The sequence below is a fragment of the Eschrichtius robustus genome, chromosome 12 (assembly GCF_028021215.1).
Source record: "Eschrichtius robustus isolate mEscRob2 chromosome 12, mEscRob2.pri, whole genome shotgun sequence".
NCBI classification, from domain to species: domain Eukaryota; kingdom Metazoa; phylum Chordata; class Mammalia; order Artiodactyla; family Eschrichtiidae; genus Eschrichtius; species Eschrichtius robustus.
In genome coordinates, this window is record NC_090835.1 from 20,872,104 (window position 1) to 20,891,444 (window position 19,341).

Genomic DNA, 19,341 nt, shown 5'->3' on the forward strand with positions numbered 1-19,341 from the left:
GGGGACTGCAAATCAGTTACCTGGGAAAAAAGTAAGAATACGAATTCCATTTCTAGGAATCTATACTACAGAAATACTCTCACAAAGGTGTGAAGATGTATACACAAGAATTTTTTTTGCCATGTTTTTCATTATTTTGGAAAACTGGGTCCATGGCACAGAGGCTATAGTTAAATTATGATGCATTCTTACAGCTGAATTCTATGCAAGTGAGACAGTGAGAATGAGCTCTATGGGCAGACATAGAAAGATGTCCAAAATAAATTTTACGTGAAAAAAAGCACATTGCAAACAATATATGTCAATTCTATTTTCATTTAAGGAACAAACTTTGCGTGTGTCTCTGTGTGTGTGTGTGCATGTTATGGTGTATATAAATTAAACCATTAACGGCTATTATTGGGGCCGAAGGAGGAATTATAAAGAAATTTCACTTTCAAAATCACACATTTTGTAATGTCTTATTTTGTAACAACATACATATATGGCTTTTGAAAGTAAAGGGGAAAATGGTTATTTTAAATTTGCCATTTGGGTCAGTAACAAGAATGGCAATGATTACGATGAGAAAAAGTGATAAATTATAGATTTAACCCTTAGGATTCGCTTTAGTGCTTGACATAGGACCTTCTTTTATCCACGCTTACCAATTATTTCTACAGTTAATCAAAGAGCCGTGAAAACCAGACAGCATAAAAAAGCTGAGCCATAAATGACTAAAGTATATATTCCCTTTATCATACTCCCTTTTTAAAATATTCACGAGCAATATATATTCATTTTAGAAGACTTGGAAAAGACTACAATAAACAAAAAGAAAAAATTATCTGTAACTGAACCACCAGAGAGAAATACACTTAGTATTTTCCTGGACAGCTGTCCAAATTTATTACTAATGTTACTACACACACACACACACACACACACACACACGCATGCACACACACTATTCTCTTCTTTTGTAACCAATTTTTCTTTACATAGTATATTTTGAACAGCCTTTTATATTAAAAATATACTCATCATAATTATTAAGCCTACACAGTATTCCATTACATCAAGAGTATATAAAGTGGTTTTCATAACAACTCCTGGATTTAGAGGTAAATTTTTACTGAGTTTGCAAATACCCAAAACATTTATGAGAAATTGTATGGACAGTGCATGCACATTTTTCTAGAGGGGGAGGCCACATTTCTTCTCAGATTCTCCAAGGATTAACTAATAATTAAAGAAGGAAAAAAAAAAAGAGTTGAGTCACCCTATGATATAGCTGTACAAGAGATGTTATGACTATCTAATCAACGCCTTCTTGATCATTTTGTTTGTATCCAGTTTTCACTGTTATAAACAGTGCCGTAAGTAAATTTAGGAGTTTTCAATTCCGACGTTCAGGAAAACATGAAAGGTATGGAGTACTGCGATATTATTGAGACTCTTTTTGTTGAAAAACAGGTGAATGTGCTGCAGTTCAAACATCTATGCAGAAGACATTTTCTTAGAGTCATCAAAGTAGAGATTAGAAACCCCCAGACACTGGAACCCGACAAGCTCAATTACACAAAGCCTGTCACTGGCTGCCAAACCTAAGACAGTGATGGGCAGAATAAAAGCAGAAAATTCAGAAGAGGAAACGAGAGAGAAAAAGACAGGAACAGCTCAGCCATAAAAGAAGAAAGAATGAAATAACGCCATTTGCAGCAACATGGAGGGACCTAGAGATGATCATACTAAGTGAAGTAAGTCAGAAAGAGAAAGACAAATATATGATATTGCTTATATATGGAATCTTAAAAAAGAACACATATGAACTCATTTACAAAACAGAAATAGACTCACAGATAGGGAAAACAAACTTATGGTTACCAAAGTGGAAAGGGAGGGGGGATAAACTAGGAGTTTGGGATTAACATATACACACTAACATATAACAGAGATAACCAACAAGGACCTACTGTATAGCACAGGGAAATATACTCAATATCTTGTAATAAGCTATAAGGGAAAAGAATCTGAATCACTTTTCTGTATACCTGAAACTAATACAACACTGTAAACCAACTATACTTCAAAAAACAAAAAAAAAAGGGGGAAAAAAAGAAAAGAAAAAGAAAATGGTAAAAAAAGATAGGAACAGGATGGGGAAAAAGAAGGAAATTAGTGCAGTGAACATCAGTTTTTTGATTGAGTCAGCCTTCCTTCCTTTTTTCCTTCTTCTCTTAAGAGCACCTCCCTTTCCCTTTTGGGAACTGCCCCACCTCCATCACATGTGGTATTGGTACATCTGTCAATCAACAGTACCCAACTCCCTCTGGTCAAAGGAGTGAACTGCTGACCCAAGCTACACCAAAAAGCTTCTCTCATCCAGAAAGCTGAATCTCCTACAGAAACCCCAGGAGGGAAGACCACTGGAGCTGAGACATCTGATAGCAGTACCCTACAAAATCAACCCATGGGTTCCTGCTACAGAGATCTCCCAAGGACCCCTGGTTCCTGCCCTTCCCCAGACATGATTGTTCAACTCTTCCTTCTGGTCTCCAAGTCTCACAATATTCTTCCAGTTAGTTCCTTCTTTTTGCTTTACTTGGTGAGAGTCAGTGTCTATTGTTGGCAACAACAAAAACACAAGTCCTAATACAGTTAGAACTAGACTCATAGGTAGAGTGAGAACATACGGCCCACCCCTTGATTTTTGTTGTTGTTTAAAACACACACACACACAAACACACACAGGCCCAATAATGCCAAGATAGCTGGCTAAGGTCTCACAATTGCTGGTGACAGAGGCAGGACCAGGCACAGATCTGTCCTCAATAGAATATAAAAATCTTAAGAACAGAAACAGGATCTTGTTTCATGGTGAGGACCCCATCCCTAAAACAGTGGTGTGCACAACCTAGGTATTCAACAAATGATTGCTGTTACTGTTGTGTAGTCATTTTTTTTGTTTCCTGGCTTAAAAATAAGGAAAGGTGTCCAGGATATACTGTTAAGTAAAAAATGCACTTCACAAAATGCTATGTATTGTGTGATCTTACTTTTGTAAACTTAAAACGTACTGTAATATTTATAATTGCATTGTGTAAAAAAATGATCTGGAATTAGCTTCCCCATCCTAACTGTTAAGAGTGGTCATCTCTGGCAGAAGAAAAGAAGTAAGCAATTTTTTTATGTTTCAGTGTTATTTGAATTTTTTTGCAGTTTAAATATATCACTTTTGTGATTAGAAAATAATTGTTTAAGTTAAGGAAAGGGAATGAGGGGGAAGAAAGAGAGAAAAAGGGATGAAAAAGATATAAAGATAAGAAGGAGGGAAGTAAAAAGGAGGAAGCAGAAGGGGATGAGAAGGCAGAAGGACAGTGACACTCCCTGTGGTGCTCTTCCATGGATTCCTTGGTGATCTTCAGGACGGTTCACCAGTATTCCATTTTCCTTCTTCCAGGCACATGGTAAGACTGAACTTCCCATACCCTTGAAGTTAGACTTGGCCATGTGTCTTGCTTTGGCCAAAAAAATGTGAATGAAAGCAAGTCATGTCACATCCAGGCAGAAGCCTTTAATGGTCAGTGATCTGTCACATTCTCTTCCCTTATCTACAGCAATCACTGATGGTAGAGACTCCTTATGGCCTGGGTCCCCGAGTGAGGATGACAAGAAACACAGCCTCCCCCCAGCTCCAACCCATGATGGACATGGAGCATAAATGAGAAATAAAGTTTTATTTAAGCCACTGAGATTTAGGGATATGTATTTTTATAACCTCAGCATATCATGGGGTATATCTATCCCAGAGGTAGATACCACTGTCTCAAAAGATCTCTGTTATGGACTGAATGTTTGTGTCCCTCCCCCACCTCAAATTCATATGTTGATGCCCTAATCCTATCAGATGTATATTTGAGATGGGGCGTTTGGTAAGTAATTAGGTTTATATGAGGTTATGAGGGTGGGGGCCTTATGATGGGATTAGTGCCCTTCTGAGAAGAGACACCAGAGAGCCCTCTCTCCACCTCTCTCCATTATATGAGGATGCAGAGAGAAGGCGGCCATCTGCAGGTCAGGAAGAGAGTCCTGGTCGAAACCCAACCAGGCTGGCACCCTGATCCTGGACTACCCAAGTCTCCAGAATTGTGAGAAATAAATTTCTGTTGTATAAAGCACTTAGTCTATGGTATTTTGTTATGGCATCCCAAGCTGACTATTACAATCTCCTACAGAAAGTCAATGCTGTGTCAGTGTTAACCAAAGAGCCCGGGACTATCTCTCTAGCATTGTTTATGTGATTCTCTCTCTCACCCCATGCATCACCACCATGGCCACCCCATTTTGCTGAGCTTATACAATTCTATTGGAAGTTATCTGAGTATTTCATGATGCTACAGCTATATTTTTCACTCTCTTTTGTACGCCACCAGCCCCTTTTTTCTCTAAGAAGCTTTCTTGGACTATTCCATCCATCCACATACAAGTCTAACCTAGACCTCTTTCCTAAAAGTTCTCGTTCCACCCAGGGCTTGTCACTTTGCACATTTTTTGTTTGGTTGGTTAGTTGTTTGGTTTTCGAGGATTTTTTTTAGTTAAAAAAAATTTGTTTTTTTACTTTTGGGATAACTTTACATTTACAGAAAAGTTGCAAAGATAGTACCGAGAGTTTCCACATCACATTCACACAGCTTTCCCTTATGTTAACATAGCCATGGTACATTTGTCAAAACTAAGAAATTAATACTATTAATTAAACCATAGTCTTCATTCAGATTTTCCCAGTTTTCCTACTAATGTTCTTTTTCTGTTCCAGCATCTAATCCAGGATACCACATTGAATTTATTCATCAAATATCCTTAATCTCCTAAAGTCTGTGACAGTTTCTCAGTCTTTTTTTTTTTTTTTTAAGACCTTATGAGTATTGGACAGGTATTTTGTAGAATGTCTCTCAATTTGGGTTTGTCTGCTGTCTTCTCAGAGCTAGTCTGGGATTATGGATTTGGGGAAGAATTCCACAAGGTGAGGTAAGCTTCTCATCATATCAGGAGTATATCATATCAACATGACTTATCATTAGTGATGTCAACCTTGATTGTTTGGTTAAGCTGATGTCTACCATATTTCTCCACTGTATAGTTACTATTTTTCCCTTTCCATATTTTTTTCTTTGGAAGAGGCACCAAGTCCAGCACACACTCTAGAGGAGGAGAATTAAGGTCCACCACCATCTCAGGTGCACTCTCTCTCTCTCTGTCTCTCAGCTCTTGGGGGAGTCAGCTGCCACGTCAAGTAAGCAACACAATGGAGAGGATCATATGGCAAGGAAAGAAACCTCCTGCCAATAGCTACACGAGTGAGTTTGGAAGTGCATTCTCCAGCCCCAGCTGACATCTTGACTGCACACTCATGAGAGAGCCTGAGTCACAAATATCCAGCTAAGTCAGTCTCAGATTCCTGAACCTAGAAACTATGTGAGCTATTAAATGTTGGTCATTTTGGGGTGATTTGTTGTACAATAAGAGATAATGAATTCACCAGGCAATACTTTCAGCTCTTTTTCTTTGGCTTTTCTCTATATATCTTCTTTGTTCTCTCCTCTCTTTTCATGTAATTCCTCAACTTCACGCCCTTGGCTGAAATAGCCACTTATATCTTCCTAGGTAATATCTTCTTGGTTCAGGGCACCAGACCACCCTGAAGAGCAGTCTGTCAGTTGTAAATTCTAGGGATAGAGAAACCCATTGGCCCTAAATGGGTCACGTGACTGACCACTCTGGTCCAATTAATGTGGATGAAGTCAAGCTGTAGAAACACAGCTGCCTGGGGTCCAATCCTCTGCATGTATGGAGAGGGGCAGTTGTCAGAGGAAGAGGGTTAAAACGGGCCTGGCAGACACACCACCAGTATCCAACTCTAAATGCCTCACTCACTCAAAGGAGCGAAAGATAAGACATAAGTTTTCCACTGGACCCCATATTCAGGAACTGATGGTGAGATGGAAATGTGGAGAGTTGGGGAACCTCCTCAGGATCTTCCAAAACAGGCTACACCTACATTCATATGGCTGGACTGATTCCACCTAGAAATGACAGGAAGGATAATATTTTTTTAAACAAGGGGTAACCTTAGAGACAATGTGTGAAATGTAGCATGTTATGTTACAAACCACGGAGTTCATGGCTATGTAATCCCAGTCTCCATGGACATCCAGGGATATTTTCAGCCCAAAACTCAGTAAGTCTTTGATTTGTTTGTCAGTAAGGTGATAACTCTTACAAGGATTGGTTTAATAATAAATACGCTGTGGGTGAACTCCTCAAGGCAAAGCGTGAACAAAGGAACAAGTGTCAGAATGAGTTAATACTATGCTTGGACGGAGTTTCCTTAGGGTTTCCAGATGTTGAAGACGTCTAGCTCGCTTTACTAGTTTGTGTCTAGCAATAGCAGAATGTTAATAGCCAGTCCTGTTGATATCTACCTCTCTGCCATGAGGCAATGGAAATGGCAAAAGCTGTGTCACAAAGTAACAGTCTACAAGCAGATATAATTTCTGACACTGCATAGATGAACCAAAATTAGCTTTTACAATGTAAGAACTGCCTGGGGTTTTCAATTGCTTTGATATTTTAATCTAGATGTGATTAATACACACACACACACACACACACACACATCGAAGTAACTGGGAAAGTAATTACATATGCAAAATTCAGAATCCATCACCAACACAGGTTGTGTGCATTTATTTCAATGCTATTTAAAATATCCTTGAGATTAAGGATGCAAAATGAATCCCTTCCGAGTACAAAGTTATCTTGTTCAGTTCACAGCTAGCCTCCTGCTAATCATTCCCTCCAGATTCGGTAGAAAGGGCTGATCACATCAATAATCAAGATTTGCTAAACAAACCCCCCCCCCAAAATCTTCTGAGTCATCAGGCTGTAGCTGGAAAACATGAGACATGAGCTGCAGAGTTCTATGAGTTTAAAAATATCCTTTTTACTTTTAAGCCTGTTCTCTTGAATTAGACTACGGAATTTCAGTGCTCCTCTTCTCATAGCTCTTATCTTTAGAGAGAGAATCACACCTCAAACAGAGGCAATAATACATGTCTACCACAAGGATAAAGCTTTACAGAGAGGGAACACCCAGCAGACACCAGAGATGACATGGGGCAGCTTATATGGTTGGGCCCTTGTTGGTCCTGTGCCTTTTTTCTCTCAGCTCCATTCCTTAGGGAATGACATTCCTCAGACTCTGTTGACTGCCTCTGGCTCTGTTGACTGCCTCTGGCTTTCAGGCAGTTTGGCCAATGGCAGGCATTGATTCAAGACTGAAGGATAAGAGGAGGGCAGAAGCTGCTGTACTTCCTCTTTACTCTCTGCTTCACAGGGTACCTCTGAGATGGTTGTATCTGCTTTGTAGCTTCCTTTCTGCAGGATAGCCCGTCTCTTCCCGACCCCAGTTCCTGCCTGGCAGCTTCCAGCATATGGCCCCAAATACTGGGCTTTGCTAACTTATATCAAATAACTTATTTGGAAACTTCCTCTCTCCAGTCCTAGGGCTGGGACTAGCTTCCCACTATTTCTAATCTCATGTCCCCTGTATCACTTTTCAGCTTTTTCATCACCTGTGTAACCAACCCTCTATGTTAATTCCTCCGTTTGAGACACCTAGAGTAATTGCAGTTTTCTTGTCTGGACCCTAAATGACACAGAGACACAAAACCAACACACACGCATTCAGAAGTCAAAAGTAACAAAACTGTATGACCAAATGAGTAAATTGAATAGTCCAAAAAGTGTTCACAGAAGGCAGAAGTCAGAGAAGCCTAGAGATTAATTTTTTCTGTGGTTCATCACAGTTCCCACTGTGACCTTTCTTCTACATCCTGACCTTACAGCTTCAGTGTCTACAAAGAATAGCTTTTCCTCTTAGTATCAAGAGGACTTAGTAAGTCCTCTGAGGACTTATCAAGTTATGTCATCCTTGACACAGGATGCTGGTTTCCCTTACTTACGGTCCAGTCAGCCCTGGCCCCAAAGGACTGAACACAACAATAATGTTAGCTGATATGCATTGAACATTAACTCTGGGTAAAGAAACTTTTATCAGTTATCTCATTTATTTTACAACACAACCTCATAAGGTAGGTGCTATTATTATTTCCCTTTTTAAGATGGGAACTTTCAGGCTTAGAAATTAAACATGCTGTCTCTGAACATGGTTGCCTACTGCTGCATCTTCTGTGAGGATTGCATCTTCACTGGCCCTGTTCCTCCTAGAAGGCCCAAGGAGGAAAGGTTCTAGTAGATACTGAGAACAGTGGAGGATCCAGAGGAGGGAGCCTGGCTGTGGAAAATCTTGCAAATCAGATCCAGGAGGAACATTTAAACATTCATTAGATACTCTGTTAAGGGAATGATATTAATATAAAGCATAACCTTTGTAGTTAGTGGCAATTGATTCAGTTGGATTTTTTTAAAGAAAGGCCTTGGCCTGCTTCTAGAGGGATCTGAAGACCTTCTCTTACTTAAAATGAACAGTATCAATATTGTGTTCAGAGTCTCCACATGAGCACAATTATTTGAAGCCCATTGATAATTCCTATCATTAAAAAAAAAGAGGCAGAGTTGCCAAATTTAGAAATTGAATAATCACACCCTCCCAAAGTAAACTCATTACGATCTACCTCCACCTCCATATAAAATGTATAGAAAAACAATTTGGGTTATTTTTACCGGATGCCTAACCACAGCCCAATGCATTGCAGTGATCTTTCCTGCATATCATGTTGAAAAGAGTAAATATGCAATTTTCACACAGAGTGATGGATAATATCATCTTCCTGTACAGATATCTGCTAAGGCTTTTTTAAAAATTTAATTACACCTGTTCAAAGTTAGGACCTCTGGGCTTTTGAATGAGTCAGCAAAAAGCAAAATTGAGCCCACAATCCACAATCCCCTACACACAGATGCACACACACACACACACACACACATCCATCCATTTACACAGGAGTATGCATTGATTTGACTCCCTTGTTGGAAGGCAGAAAGTGTAAACCTGTACATCTACCCAGGGATGAGGATCTGATCTGCAGAATGTAGGATGAAATGAAGAATTTAAAAATACGCCCAATGAGAACAGCAACCTCTTATCAACCTTGGCTGTGCAGAGCTACAGATGGTCCAATGAAGTAGATTAAGGAGGAAGTCACGTGGCCACCACTGACATTAAGCCTTTAGAGACCTGCCAGCTCCAGGGAGCAGAGCATTCTAGCAGAAGGATGGAGTTCCAGGTTGGAATATAGGGAAACACACTTAAATACTTGGTGTACATCAAAAAAGACAGGAAAGAGTACCTTTTCTCCCCCCTGTAAACAGGAAGTCTAATCAAAGTGTCAGGCGTCAATTTGAGCATCTTTGGTTTAGTATTTGAATGCAATAATGTGCCATTTTATACCATGAGGAGGAATTCTGAGAAAGGTAGAAGGTGCATTTGAATCTGGTTTACTTTCAAAATTCAAATTAATTTCCTTAATTTCCAAATTTTATGGTGTTGTGAACAGAACACTATTGGAAAATCTAGGCTTACCTCTAACTGCAGCCTTGGGCACATTATTTGATTTCAATTTATAAAATGGGCATATTAACCCCTGCCTTATAGACAGGGAAAGTTCTCAGTCATTATGTTCTGGTATACACCAATGTGGCTATACCAAATGTTAAAATATTTAGATATTTTTGCAGTGACTGGTACAGAACTACATCCCTTGACTCATGCCTGATAACTGTCCCCAAACTGCTGTCCTAGACACCCAGGTTTATTTCTCAGAATCTCCTGGACTGGACCTAGACCTCTTCAGCAGCTAAAGAGTTGAAGCCTGACACTGCAGAGAGCCCCTGAGGCCCTGCTCCACTGCCAAGGCCAGTGTGGGCCTTGACTGGTCAGTGGTGCTCATACCAATACTGGTTATCAAGTATTTTGAACACGACCTTCACAGGGTGGTGGGGAAATGGAATGGCATCATGCATCAGGATATGCATTAGAAATCATTCAACTCTCTGCACCTGTTACTGTCCTAGAGAAAAGCTACTCGTTGCACAAGCTCACACTCAAGAGTATCTGCTACATTAGAAGAATAACTTGGGACTTTTAACTTCCAACCCAGTGACATCTACGGATAAGGCATTATTCATTTCGTAAAGTCATGTAAGACACAATCATAACCTTCAAGAAGGTTATGATTAGTCTAGTCCCGAGACTAATTTGAAGAGAGGACATAGGAGCCAATCTGAAAGAGCTCCCGATGGCCAAAGTTAAAACAACTGAGCAACAAGATAAGTAACAACAGCACTGGATTATAACCCAAAGAGTAACATAAATATTTATGTGTCCATAAGGATATGAAAAAAATGAGAAATAAATAAGTAAATTAGGAAGAAGAAATACATCTTCCTTACAGAAGAATCCCAAGTAATATATGTTAATATCCCCTTCTCAACTAATACCGCTCCCCTAGATTGGAGCCACTTTGGAGACTATTTTACTCTAGGAATGATGGTTATTTGGGTGCTGTTGAGTATTCAATCTCTCCCTCTTTCACTTCATCACACACACTTTCTGAGTAGTATTTTGACCTCTCCTGTGGAGGGATTCTCCGTTATTTGTAATTGTGGGGCTGGTAGAAAAGGATGGCTATTCCCAGCAGCTACCTCTCACTGCTGTTTCCTAAAACAGAAACAGAAGAGGTCAAACGTTGCCCTCCCCCCCACATATACACGACCTATCTCACACTTTGAATCTCACACGCATGATGCAAAGATGGTGGAAACCATTGGAGGTTGAAAATTTGGTGGTGTCTTGACCAGACCTAAGCTACAGCTCCTGCTGCCAAGCCTCTGAAATGTCCTTGCTTTCTGTTTTCCAAGCCTGCTTTTCTAGCCTGCTTTTAATTCTGTAAGCCCTTGATCTCCTTCCAATTGATTCATTCCCTTTTTACTTAAGATAGCTGCTGTCCATGTCTGTTGTCTGCAACCAAGAAGCTGACAAACGAAGTTCTTTTATTTGTGTTTATGCATCCAGCTAGCACAGTTGTTCTAAACTTCAGTGTGTCTCAGAATCACTAGGAGTGCTCATTAAAAATGCTCCATTCCCAGAGAGCTCATCTGGTAGGTCTGAAGCGGTGCCCAGGAATCTGATTTGAGTAAGCATTGAAAGCACAATGTTTTTACTTGCTGGTCTCTACTGCAGGGTTTTGAGCACTGTATATGGGATTCACTGACCTATCCTCTTGCCTAATACAGAGCCTGGCTGGCACAGAGTAGGATCACAGGAAACTACTTTTAGACACAACATTCACCCTCAGTCCCACCAGCACTCTCAGGTAAATGCAAAACCACCTTCACTTTTGACTGCTCCCTCATCTTAATGGTAGACAGTATAATCTCAGAATTTAAAGCCTACTATGTAATTTTTAGGTTATGGTAGCCACATAAATAAAGGTAAAATGAAACAGGTGAAATTAAATTTAATGATCTATTTGTTTAATCCAATATATCTAAATTATTACCATTTCAAGATGTAATCAATAGAAAACCTTTATGAACGAGATACTTTACTTTCTCTTCTCTACGGCAGTGTGTGTTTTCCACTTTCAGCATATCTCAACTCAGATCTCAACTCAGGTCTCAATAGCCATGTGACAAGTGGCTGCCAATTGGACAGCACAGCCCTATATACAGTATACCTCTCTTAGGTATACATAGAACACATTAGTTCATTAAAAGCTCTGAGAAATTCTATCTTAAGATTCTACCCTAAGAAGACCTACTTAACTTTCCTTATCTCATTATTTCTCAAACCTATCTGACCATGGAGCACACACACAGACACAGACACAGACACACACACACACACACACACACACACACTGATTTTGGAACACCTATTTAAATCCTACAGAATTAGTCCTTCCATTTGTTATAAAAAATAATATATGTATATGTATAACTGAATCACTTTGCTGTATACATGAAACTAACATGACATTGTAAATCAACTATAGTGCAATATAAAATAAAATTATTTTTAAAATTAAAAAAACACTTTCTTTTGACCATTCCAAAAGGAAATCACTACTTAGATATAAACCTATGCAGTAGCATCTAGATAACATGGTGAGGGTGTGCACATGAGGACATGCACGTACGAGGGTGTACGTGTGGTGTCTAAGAGTGTCTGTGAGTTTATATCGGTGAGAGCATGCGTGTTGTGCTGTGACAGTGTGTATGCTTGCTGGAAATTGTCAACAGAATTTTTTAAGAGTAAAACTGAAATGCGTTATTTTTTCTGTCACGATAGTTTCTAAGGTAAAATGTTATTTAATCTCTTTATTTCCTCATGAAAATTACATTCTTTAGATGAATACTTTAAATTTTCAGTATATTTTTTCTTAACTCTTAAAGATGAACCAAAGAACAACTGCTTGGGGGAAGGAGGAATTGTAGCATGACTTTCTTTCTGCTTTTTGTAGTTGGAGTAAAATTAATATAGTTAAGGTGAGCAGGGGAAATTTCAGGAGTTACACATTTGACAAAAATAATAGTTAAGAAGCATATACTGAAATTCCTTATATTTAATGGTTAGAATGATACAGTATCTTTAAGAACTGGGTTTCAGTCAAATGTTCCTTCTTATTTTTAATATTTAAACAAAAAAACCCCAAAGTGCTACCACTTCTCAGACAAATCCTGAATCATCTTCCCAAATGCAGAACGTTATGAACTCAACTGTTTTTTTATTACACAGAGTTAGGAATATACTTCCCCCCCCCAAATATGATGAAGCAACTCCCAGGGGAAGGAAGGACTTTGAGTATCCCATGCGGAGTATGTCCTTAGCTCAGTACATACGATGGGAATGTGGCTAGGCAGGTCCCTGAGATGTTCATTAGTGCTAATGGGAGGGATGTGGCCAAGGCACATAATAAGTGTGCAGCTTCGGAAGTGTTGGATTATTCGGAGAGGACAGCTAGCATCTGAGTGATCAACGCCTTTAGCATTTGCCGTTTGGGGACCTCTTCTTTTTTTCAGAGAGTGTCTTCCCTGTCGTTTTTAGCTGGTCTTCACATCACTTTTTTGAAAGCAGAATACTTTTCCAGAGATGGATAAAATGGTAGATTATTTTACTATAATTACCAGACTGGCCAAAAGAACTGAAAGTTCTCGAGTCTTTTCCTTATTCCTTTTAGATTCAGAAGGTAGGTTTGGAAACAATATGTGGTGTCAGTAAGGAACCAATAGCAGAGTCGCTTGGTCTTTGCTTTAGAAAGTCGATGACAAAGACGACTCTCTGCCAAGTACCCTGATTGATCTTCTCTAGAGTCTAGATTTGGTGGAGAGCGCTGCTGGCAGCACAAGGTTGGACCAGATGACACATATGATGGGACACAAAAGTACACATTAAGCCAAGTGTTCATGTTCCGATACGGCCTCGTGACTCATGATGTGACCTTGAATAACTTCTCTAACACAGCTGCCCTAACTTTCCAATGGGTAACAAATCCATCCTTCACAGAGTATTGAAGCTCTGTGAATTCGTATATATAAGCCAAACCTAGAATTTTCCTGGTGCTGTTTATTACTCAGATATTCAGATTTGGAAGCAGGGGAAGACACTCCATCCCACCACATATTTAATAACACGACAGAGAATCTTAAGCACTTTGTAAGTACCTCCAACCACGATGACTGTTTAGAGTCTTATGTGTTTTGACAGTTGTGTCAATGACCTTAGCCTTTAATGGGAATCAACTACAACAGATATGTCTAAATGACCAATGTTGGCCTTCGATGGAACAAAGGATGCTTTTCAATAACCTAAGTGATTTGGCCTGTGTAGTTCTGTAGACAGGATGACACAAATGAATTCAAAATAGGAAGATTCTTACATCATGAGTTTGAGGGAAAAAGCAACTAGAGACTGAAACTGTATTATCTAACATTGGAAATAAGTCTGTTTCTTTGATGGCATAGCAGATGAAGCAACTAACTTTTAGGGGCTCTTTTGTGCAAACATCTTTCTTTGAAGTAAAGGGAACTGCTCATTTTTTGTTTGTTGGGTGGATGTGTGTGTGTGTGTGTGTGTGTGTGTGTTTGCAGTGTACACTGATTGAGTTTGCTTATGCTACAACTCTGCTATAAAAATCTGGAGGTCAAGAACTGTGTTTTTAATACCCACTACATAGGAATAAGTATTTAGATGGTGCTTTTTTTTTTTCAAACACATAGACTTTTTTAAATTTATTTTTTTATACAGCAGCTTCTTATTAGTTATCCATTTTATACATATTAGTGTATATATGTGCTTATTAATTGTTTTTGTTGTGAGTGCAGTAACTAATTGTAGCTTTTACTGTAATTACTGATTAGAACAGCTTTGAGCCATTGAACAGAAATATGTTGGATCAGTGCTCTGGAGTCCTGGACAAACACTTAGGAGGGTTCCTATCAGAGTCTTCCTAGATCTTGATTCTGAGTTCTTCCTCTCATCTCACTGCCCAAATTCAGGCTAACAAAGTTCCTGTCCCTCTCTCCCCATCCAGCCCTGGCCAGTGGCCATCATGAGTCTGTTGGGAGGCAGACACCAGCAACCGAGTCTGTCTGCTACTGCCTAAAGTCTGGCCTGGTCCGCACTGCAATTCCTCACTATTCCGTTGTGACTCCATGGTCACACCTGGGATTTCAGGTATCTAGTTCCACAGGCCATTCTGAAACCTACTCAGCTCTCTTCATTTGCCAAGGTGGGGTGTGCTGACCACGCGAATGTGAACCACACACCTCCAAGTGCAGGGAGGATTATTGACTAAGCCTCAGCTGCTACGTCTGACGTGCATCACTGTGCTTGGGCTAAGGCCACGCTTCCAGTGGCCAGGGAATGACTGTGGACGGATACTGAGGCAGGCCCATTCCTGGAGGGCACAGAGCTCCTCTGATGGGTGACTTTGGCTTGAGAACTCTTGATGGCCTTGCCAAAGTTTCCTTAGAACTGCACTTAGAACTTTTCTCTCTTTTTCACTGGGAACAGATTTGCAATGAGGTCGGGGAGAGGGTCACCCAGCCTCTCCATTTTCTCTCACAGCCATTTCCCCTAATCAGTTTTGTACATCTAATCCTGTGTTAGCATTTGTTTCTGAAAGGACCCAAACTAACATATTGAAGCTGGACTTTTATACTAGGAATGGCAAATTGTATACAGGGATATCAATCCTATGAGGAATTCTGAAACTGGAACAGCCCTTCAGAGTTGTCCCACCGCCCCAGGGGTATGGCTCTTAGAGCCCTGTGTTGAGAAGGATTCTGAAGCTACAGGGTTTAGGCAAATGTGCTGCCACTCCTCCTTTCTGTGCCCACGACAGACATTGCTAATTGATCATACCTATGTATGGAATAGAGCAGTGCTGAGTTAGCAATCAGCCATCAGCACAAGCGCTTACGGATGCCAGGCACTTGTCATTATGTTTCAGACCCGCCTGCAGAACCTAAGTGTGAAAGTGGTGTATCATGATGGTTTGATTTTAGGAAGTTCAATCTTTTACCAGGATTCCTTTGTCAAGGTTTTCTAGCAACTCGCAGGGAATGCTTGCATGTTCCATGAGTCTGTGCTGGTTGATGCGTGCCATCTCCATCAGCCATCCAGCTCTGCATCTTTGCACTCCCCACTTGCCACTATCACGATGGAGCAGGCCATTTTCTACCACTTCTAAATTTTTTATTAAATAACTTTAAAAATTTTTTATTATTATAAATGCTTTATTTATTTTTTTAACATAGAGGAAGCTTGGTGGTGAATATGTAGCCATTTGATGTTTTTATGACTAAGAGTTAAAGCTCAGGCTCTCTTTCTTATAGAATGTAAATGTGCACCAACACATGTATATGTAATTGTTATCAAAATTAAGCTTGGTCACTAAAAGAAGATTCGCTATCTGAACTTTCTTGTGTACTTTTTTCACCTTCACCATCAGGCACTGGAGCATCTGGCCTCTCAAGAAAACCTGGGTCTAGTCCTTCCAATATCATTTTGTTTCTTATTGCTGTCACTGGAACACCCACTTGAACCATTTCGAGATATCTGGCATTTCTTGGATCCTTGACTACAGTTAAGATATTTTCTGGTGTTACTTCACTTTCCTGTGTCCAGAGTCTTGTAAACTGCTGTGACTGCTCTGAAGTGGTTTCACAATGTGTTTCATTTGTGATCCTAGTGACACTTATAGGAGATACTTCAAATGTGACATCATCTAGCCCTGGGATAGATGTCAACTTTGCATCTAAAATATTGAGAGTTGTTTCAATTTGCTGGATACGAAGAGAAAGGTCTGCCAGTTTCTCCTCACAAACTGTAGAGAAGTGGTTGAGGAACCATACAGTGTGCACCACAAATTGGTTTAGAAATGCCACCATTCTTTTCTGTTGAATAGCTGGCACCTTAGTCAGGTCTCTGCCTGACCCCATGAGAGGAAGCCCATCCTCATCCATCTCCTCAGCGGGCGGGGGACCCCATAAATTTTGTATTTAGTGAACACATGCACATAACCTTAAAAGTCTAACATAAGCAGTCCTTAAAGGTTTATAATTTTAAAAGTTATTCCTTGCACTGACCTTCATTTCTGTCCCCCAGAAGCAATGCCTCCTTAACTCTTCTAGCTACCTCCCCCAGTATTTACTTCCTTAATTCTAGAATTTTGCATACACTAAGGTATCCACTGACTTCTCTACATGCTGCATAAGGACTTAGCCCATCGCCATGTCCCACCATTTTTCTTTTTCTCCATAACACTCCAACATAGTCATGTTTTACTAAATCAATAGTCCATGTTTACATTTTTATGATTTTGCAAATACTATTCAATTCACTAGAATTATGCTTCCTTTTGTGTCCAAACACGTATTTCTGCTGGAGTTAATACTTTATTAATAATGAGTATTAATTTTCTTGGTTCCTAGAGCCCTCTCTCCAGGAGCCCTCTGTCCTCCTCATCCTACCTGGGCTGATTTTTCTCTTAGCTTGCTGAAAGACAGCATGCCTAGGGCTGGCCCTTTGCCAATCTTCAGGATAACATCCCATATTTTCCTACACCTCGTATCTCCCTCTTTCTTGGTTTACCCCTTTGTTTTGGTCTACTATCAATACTCAGTTTGCTGCTATTCCTCCTTGCATCATTTCACTCCAGTCTCTTCCAAAGAAACATTGAGATACTGATGTACTGAGTACTTGTGCACATGAAAATTTCTTTATGCCATCCTTGCACTTATTTTGATAGGTATATATTTCTAGGATAAAATCTAGAGTCTAGGAGTAAATCTAAATCTAGGATGAAAATGTTTAAAAGGTGCTTTTTAAGATTTCAATACTGCTGTTGTGTTGAGAAAACTAATGTCATTTTGCTTCCAGTTCTGTTATAGTTGATCTACTGTTTTTCCTCCCTGGAAGATTTTAGGATCATCTTTTTTTCCTTTGAGTTATGAAATGTTACCACAATATGCCTTGGTATGGTCTCAGCTTGGGTTCAGAGATAGAGATTGATGTGCAGGAAGCTTACTGGGGACTGCTCTTGAAAACAACGCTGTGAGGGAGAGGGATGGCAGGATTGGGCAGAGGCAGAAGCTGAACTGCCACAGAGACTTCAGCCAGTTCTATGGAGAGTTCTGCCAGCCAACGCTTCCTCCTCATAGAGAGGGAGAGCTCTGTGAGGAGGAATAGCACTTCAAAGCTGTCCCACCTTAGGCAGGTAGGCTGAGCCTTTATGCGCCCTTCCCCTGTTGACTCGTCAGGGGTTTGAGCCATTTCCAAGAAGGGACTGATCCTGCATGAGGCAACGCCCTTGAGACAGTGTTAAACGCCCAAGAGGGAATCATCTGAGAACTGTCAACTATCAACAAAGCTGGGTCATGTGGAAATGAGTGCTTCAGTCCTGTAGGGAAATCTGGGTGGCACACAACATTATCCACTATAATATGGGTCTTATTTTAATAATTGTGTTGAGCTCTTGCTGGACTTAGTCAGTCTGAACACCTAAGTCCTTCAATTTTGGGAAAATTTTCTTGTGTTTATTATTTGATAGTTTCCTCTCTTCCTTTTTCTTGTTATCTTCTTTTTCTTCCCTATGAGTCATATTTTGCTTCTGTAGAACTGACCTTCTAATCCTCATCTTTCTTTTTCTATTGACTGTCTCTTGATCTTTTCATCCCAACATGTTTCTTCAACTTTATTTTCCAATATGCTTGTTGCGGTCATCTAATAGCATGATGAATCTGAGAGATATGAATAGGGCACCAATACCATCTACTATATGGATTAATAACTTACTTATCCCTTCGGTGTCATTTTGTGGAATTTTGGGAGGGGGAATACATAAACACAGGTGGTCTATCTGACATTCTGAACCAGGAAACATCAGTTACAGACTTTCTTTACTCAGTCTGCTGCTGTTCCTCTTCGAATCACCTCACTTCAAGTGTAATCAGAGAGAATCTACTCAACTCAATGGGAGGCTGAGATCAGGCTATAATGTTCAGCAAGACTTTACCAAAGACCTCAGACCAATTGAAGTTCATTACCACACAGGGAAATTTTAAATTAGTCGTTAAATTTGTCTTCTCTCAGAGTCCATAGGTCCAATTCATTTCAAGAGGCATCAGTTGGGTGTGTAATTAATCCAAATTTTGCCCCATGTTTCAGGGAACAGCTCACATCTCCTCTCTGGGACACCTTGAGTACACCTCTTCTGCCTGTGTCTATGAAAACCAAACAGATGAAGGAGGTCTCCTTTTACCCCTGAAGTCTTAGGCTTTCCAATGAAGTCCTTATTTTTGGGTCAGGACTGGCCTCTTTCCAGGATGACTTGTGGTGGGAATTACCATTCTCTCCATAGCTCTAAGGCTTTCAACAGGGCCATGTTTTTCCCAAGAGTGATCTCAAGGCTTCCACAGAAGTGCTGTCAGACATCAAGAGTTTAGGGAAAGCATAGATGACCAAGGAATTCCTCTGGTTCATTTTGATAATCAGGTCTACACATCCCTCCTGCTATTTTATTTTCTTGGCTCTCTTTCTCCAGCATACAACTGTTTAAATACACACACACACACACACACACACACACACACACACACACACACACTTACACACACTCCACTCCAAAACCAAGCAATAATATATAGACATCGTAGGAATCATAGTCTGCAGAGATGAAGATTTTCATTGACTGAAAGAGTCTTATGTGTTCCCCTGCAGAGCATTTAAACTCCTCAAGCCCCAGTTCCTCCAGCAAGGATCTTCTGTCACAT

General features: G+C 40.0%; 1 pseudogene; it reads right to left on the bottom strand.

The window, feature by feature from the left end:
• Nucleotides 1–15,948: 15,948 nt before the first annotated feature.
• On the bottom strand, nucleotides 15,949–16,548 carry LOC137774001 (WASH complex subunit 3 pseudogene; annotated as a pseudogene).
• Between the last annotated feature and the right edge of the window lie 2,793 nt (nucleotides 16,549–19,341).